The sequence below is a fragment of the Alligator mississippiensis genome, chromosome 4 (assembly GCF_030867095.1).
Source record: "Alligator mississippiensis isolate rAllMis1 chromosome 4, rAllMis1, whole genome shotgun sequence".
Classification (NCBI taxonomy): Eukaryota; Metazoa; Chordata; order Crocodylia; family Alligatoridae; genus Alligator; species Alligator mississippiensis.
Genome location: NC_081827.1, coordinates 89,735,706 through 89,741,705, shown reverse-complemented (window position 1 = coordinate 89,741,705; position 6,000 = coordinate 89,735,706). Strand labels below are relative to the sequence as shown.

General features: G+C 46.8%; 1 protein-coding gene across 2 annotated transcripts in view; it reads left to right on the top strand.

Moving 5' to 3' along the window:
- Nucleotides 1-2,302: 2,302 nt before the first annotated feature.
- ATF7IP (activating transcription factor 7 interacting protein) overlaps nt 2,303-6,000 on the top strand; it is a 146,208-nt gene continuing 142,510 nt past the window's right edge. The window contains exon 1 of one of the 2 annotated variants that reach the window (XM_014610916.3): nt 2,303-2,530. The gene's annotated coding sequence lies outside the window, so the exon portion shown is untranslated. Of the gene's footprint in view, nt 2,531-2,715; nt 2,820-6,000 lie in introns of those variants that run through there. The other variant, XM_014610913.3, reaches the window with a different exon arrangement.

Here is a 6,000-nt window from a genome sequence, read left to right as displayed (position 1 = left end):
GCCTTCTCCTCCACTCCATGGAGCTGCTTGTTGTTCTCTCTCTTTAATTGGGACAAAAACCCACTTAACTTTTAGTTAGTTGCTTTAATTGCAGACCTTGTAAGTTCTATGTCCATAAAACTTACCGCAGTGAACTAAGCATTATTCTAAGAAAGGCCACCCTGCCAGCACAATTGAAATATAAAACTCACCTGTATCCAAAATAATGCAAGAGTGGGGGGCTCAGCTTTTACAACAGACACATCTCTTAGCCACAGGCTGTCTTTAATTCCTGACTCAGCATTCAAATGGTAAATCTATGAAAAAACTGCAAGAGTATTTACTTTAAATGGCCACTCCTTATATAGCTCTCAAAAGTGCCCCAAATCAGTAGCTAACAGCCATACCCTGCTTCTCTTGTGCCCGAGGCACAGAAGATGCAATTAAAACTATATCCCCACCACCCTACTGCTCTTTCTTTCAAGCCTTCCTCCACTCCCTCCCCACTCCCCCAAAAGCTACTTTTTAAGGCATGTGATTATTACACAGCCTGATAGATACTGCAAGACTTGCAAGGAGTGGAGTATTTTGGTCAATTCACTCTACATATGACTGGAGAACATTGTGCTATTGCTGTATATTTAGCATAACTCGCCCATTTAAATAGCTTGTTTACACTCTTAAACTGGAAAGGGAATCTACTTTCTTCTATCTGCAATATAGCAAGACATCATTTCTCATTGCTTTTCCAATTTACATACTTGATAAGAAAAGTGTGAGTTACTGGGCGTGCTTACACAAGATACTTAATGTGCAGTAGTTGGCTGGGCAAAAACCGTGCCAATATGCTACTGCACAGTAAGGTCACTAAAAGCCCGCATGCTGGCACTACCACAGTAGCTCTAGTTACTACACTTTTAGTTAGTACTTCATTAAGCAAGAGCTAAATTTAATGTGCAGTAACTACTGCTCATTAATGAACATGTGCCCACTAAGAAGGAAAAAAAAACCCAGAACACTTCTGTAATTGCAAAACATAATCCAGTTTACACTAATAATGCTGAGCAGTATTGAAGAATTAAATTGGAATAAGCTCTGCTTTTGTATATGGGTAAGATGGCCTGGCCTCATTCTTCTAGTCACGTAAGTCAGGAATGGTGAAAGCTGTATCTTCATTGCCAAGTTAACTTGAGTGGCTGGCACCCCATCCACAAACCCTAAATTAGGTCAGTCAGGGTGTGAGCATCCTTGCTGTAAAGCTTTATCCACTTACTTGAATCCTCAATTCTTTCCTATTCAGTGCTTTTCGCTGGAATGCTCTGATTTCCTACCCACCCCCCAGTCTCCTGAGAGATCTTGCCTATCTTTTTTGAAGTTGTAGGAAGTGCACTGGAGGACTGTTAGCACCCAAATGTTTTTTTGCCTGCAGCTTCACTGCAATGCATGAGGTTCCACTTGGAGTTGAGGCAGAGGTGATGTCCTGACCTCCCCCTCCTCCTCTGCTAGGCAAAACTGTGCTAAGTCAGAGGTTTTTTCATAGCAGCAATTGAAGGGGAAGGTGGAGGTCAAGGCTTGTTTCTTGCACAGTGCTGTGGGCAGCAACAAAGGGACTCCATTTGGATTGCAAGATCTTGGATCTTTACTAGAAGGGCTGGGAGCTCGGCTCTGTTGCTCATAGCCACATGATGCAGCGTGTGATCACATCTGTTGTGAAGTTCTCCAAGCACATGGTGCTTCCTGGCACAGCCCATGACACTTGGATTCCCTACAGTTGTCCCAAGGCTGAAAGGTGGGAGAACCTGGGTTGAGGGGCCAGGCCAGAGATCAGCCCATGTTGCTAACTCTTAAGGTATCATTTTCCTAGAGCCCCAGCTTCAGCAGCCAGGAGACTTGGGGGGTCAGGGGGAGAGCCTGTTTAAGTAAAGCCTGTAACCTCATTGTGAACTGCTGGGACCTCCCTCAGGCCCAGGTACCAGGCTAGGCAGTCAGACCATAAATCCACCACACCCTGTTCCTGACTCCCCTAGGATTCCTCAACCCTTGCCTCATGAGGTTCAGGCATCCAGGTGCCCATCCCTGAGGCGGGTGCAGTACCTCCAGAAAGGACAAAAAGGTGCTTGTGTTCCTGCCGCCAACTAGCACCTGGCATAACCCTGGCTCCAGCCGCAGCTTCACCCCCCACCCCCAGCTCCACCTTAAATCCCCTGCCCGTTACCCCCCTCCCCGCCAAGGGGCGGAGCCAGGCGCTCCTTTAAATAACAGCGCGGCGGATTTGCATGCCGCCAAGATGGCGGGCGCGCGGATTGGCCGGCAGCGAGGCAGCCCCCCGGCCCGGCTCCCCGTGGGCGGGGCTAGGCGGGAGGGGGAGGAGACGCGGGGCTCATTTGCATAACGGCCCGGCGCGGGCAGCCGAGGGTGGCGCTGGCCTGTGGTGCCGGGAGCGGGCGCTGGTTTTGAACCTCCGGCAGCGGGAGCAGGAGCGGCAGCGGCGCGAGCGAAACGGACCGGCGGAGCGCTGAACCTGCGGCTGCCACAGGAGCCCCGGACACAGGTACTGCACAAGCAGCCGGTCGCAGCGCACTGCTGGTGCTACAGCGCTCGGCTCGCTCCAGAAAGCGACGGCGGCACTCGCCCCGTGCCGGGCTGCGCGCACCAACGCGCATGCGCGAGAACCGCAGCGTTGCAAGCCCTGCATGGGAGCACGTGACCTGGCTCCAGTGCATTCGGCGCCGCGCATGCGCGTTGGTGTTCTTCGTCCTGAGCTGAGAGCAGGTGGGGAGTGAGTTGTCAGGGCGCTTCCTCTCTCTCGCCACGTGCAGAAGCGTCGCTGCGGGGCCCAGGTAAGTCTCAGGCGGGGCTGCCTGGTGCCCCCAGGTCACCAGGAGCCTGGAAACACAGGCAGCTGCCTGAAGCTTGCTCCTGCGTTCATGAAGCTTGGAAGGAGCTGCCCCTGCCCTATGCTAAGGGGGAGGGGGGGTGGAGGTGCAGAGGGGTGGGCATGGGGGCAGTGGTGGGTGGCAGCCGGCCAGTGCTTGCCTGGCTTTTGCAGCAGCTATTTCCTTACTTTGTGGCTGGGGAAGTGATGCTAAGCTGGGACCAGGGTTGAGGGTGTATATAAATACCATAGGTGTAAAGCTGAGCGCTATCCCCTGCTATGGCAGTGTCCAGGAGAAAATCATTCTTCTTTCGGTGCTGTGCAACCTCTCAGTATAAGTTTGTGTAGAAGAGGCTTCCTAGGAACAGGCGCTGGTAGTGGGGAATAATTAAACTAAGCCTTGAGGAGGGGTTGTTATTTAAAAAAAAAAAAAGTTTGTTGGTATCACTAGTCTCTGTTCATTCCATATTGTGGGAATTTTTAGATAGGTGAAGGGAACTGAGCAGCAAGCTGAATTCATACCTGAAGTTGCTGTTGCGGCCCAGGTAGAATAAACATGGCAGCAAATAAATGGTGCAGGGGAGAGAACATAGTACTCCATGTGTGATGTGCATGCTTCTGTTCTCGGAGTGAATCCTTTTAACTTATCGCACCCTTACATATTTTCAAAAATAGGTTGTAAAGTTGTTTTCTTGGCCCAGACTCCTGCATTTAGTTCAGATGAGGCAGATGTGCTGAAGGTACTGCAGCTGTTTTCATCCTTTATTTTTCCTAGTAGGTGTATTTCTTCCTGATTGTCTCTCTCAGTCCTCATCAGGTAAAGACGTTGCTATTGGATATGTTGCATATTTGTCTTTAAATATTTCATTATATTGTACTGCTCATGTGACACTTAAAAATTGATAGGGTGGCTTGATAACATTCTCCTGATAGAAAGGTGTGGATCAAAAATGGAGGGAGGATGTGACAGTTGTCCAGTACAATTGTGAGAAGGACTTGTTAAAATTTCTGCTGTCATGTGTCCCTTAACCAAAAAACCCCCCAAAACCTTATATGTCAAAACAAGTTATTAAAGCTTGTCCCTAATTATCAGTAACAAGACAATACTTTGAAAATTAATGTATAAACTGGTCAGTTTTCCTGGCTAAATACAATACTTTTATGAATGATATACTTTCAATTCATTGCTACTATTAGTAAGTTGTTTGGAGCTATTTTGCAAATTTCGATAAACCTCAGGTTGTTCTTATATACAGTACCAATCTGTTTCAGTTACACTTCTTAAAGAGGTCAGTTGCTTAATTTTTGCCAGGGAAGGGTAAAGAATGTACTTAATAATGTCTGCTTAACACCTGGTTTCAAAAAGATTTAGCCTAAGTTAAATAAATATGCAACTGATCAGAGCACAAGAAATATGCTTTATATTTTTCTGATTAAAGACTATCATGTGGTCACATACATATAATAGTGGTAGATTGAGAGTTAGGCATTTTGAAATTCTGAATTTGGTCTTACTACTTGTTATACCACCTTCAATATGTAATGTAACCTCCGGCCTATTGAGTGTGGCCCTGTAGTATGTGGCGCCGCAGATCCGTCTGCAGTACCACTCACCATGCATTCAGACATTTCCTGCACTGCTACCTTGCAGTGTTTGGGGGTGGGATTGACTGGAGGTTCAGGGGACAAAAAAAAACACACAGGGAAAAAAAAGCAGGTGGCGCACGTGGAGGCAGTGTGTGCTGCCCAAAACCATAGCCTGGCTGGCTGGGGCCGTGCTCCAGCTGCCAGGTAGGCTCCAAGCTAAAGGAGCAATCTAGTTGCAGCTTCCCCAGTCCCCAGGATCTCGGGTAAGGCGGCTGGGGCCAGCACAGTTGTTCGCCCCAGCCTCCTCTACCTCACCTGGGGTAATCTGCTGCATGCCAGAGGGTGCATGACAGGGGTGTTCCCTGGGGATGGATAGCAGCAGCCTAGTGTGTCCTGCCCAGTGTTAGTTGTCCCCAGTGAACAAAACATCTGCGCTTGTCTGGATGTGAGCTCTGTCTCTTTCACCATCTGTAAAATGGGTATATTAATAATTAACAAGAGTATGCTTACAATAGATTAGTTAATGTTTGAACAATTCAGTGATTATTCTATTAGCTTAAATGTTACTTTTAAGCCCAGGTGGTGACGCTATCATTTTTTTTTAAATGGCTCGTTATGTTGTTGATATGCATTTCAAGTATTAGATCACTTTTTATGTACTTGTGATAGAGAAAAAGAGGTATTTAATGTTCTGGTTTTGTATGGACATATATTAATATGGAAATATCTTTTGGAATTTTGGAAACCTCATTTTGCTTTGGTGTGTTACAAATAATTTATTTTATTCTGTTTTGTATAGTTTGGAAATACTGAATTTCAAGGCAAAATTTGCTTAGTTTTATACAAAGAAAAGTTGCCATTTAAAAGAAACCATTTTGATGCTGAAGTAATGCCTACTTCAACACTTTGAACTGCTTCATATGTTGCTGAATGTTGCATGCGTTTTAACCTGATGTACATATTTTCTGTTGCTTCATATTCATTGGGAGAAAACAATTTTACATGCATTTAAAAACTGGTGTGCATTTCAGATCCTCATTTGCCAACAGCCTTAAAGTCATCCCATAGACTTGTACATGTACCAACATTTGTCTGCTACTTTTAATTTTCAGAGGATGCATCTACGTGTGGGTTCAGTTCATGCTGGACACAACTTTTACACATGTGCCTGGGGCCACAGCACATTGAGCCGGGGTGGCACAGCCCCAGCTGACAGGATGCCCATGTTCAGTGTGCTGTGGAGGGGCTGGCTGGGGCATGAGGGTTCTACAGTGCAGGGCTAGGCAGCAGGCAGCCTCCACCCTAGCACTCTCGTGCCCGAGCCTGCACCATTCACTGTCTACATCTGTGTTCCAGTGCACTAAATAACTCCATTGTAGGTTAGTACTTGTGTTGGGTATGGCAGAGTTAATTAGTTTACTGCGGCCTAATAACGCCGCAGAGAGGCTTTACTGCAGAGCTAACCAGTCAACACAGCAGTAAAGTGCTTGTGTTAATGCCCCCAGTGTCAACCAATCAGCTTCTCTTTCTGATATTAAATTAGAACCATTGCAGATAGT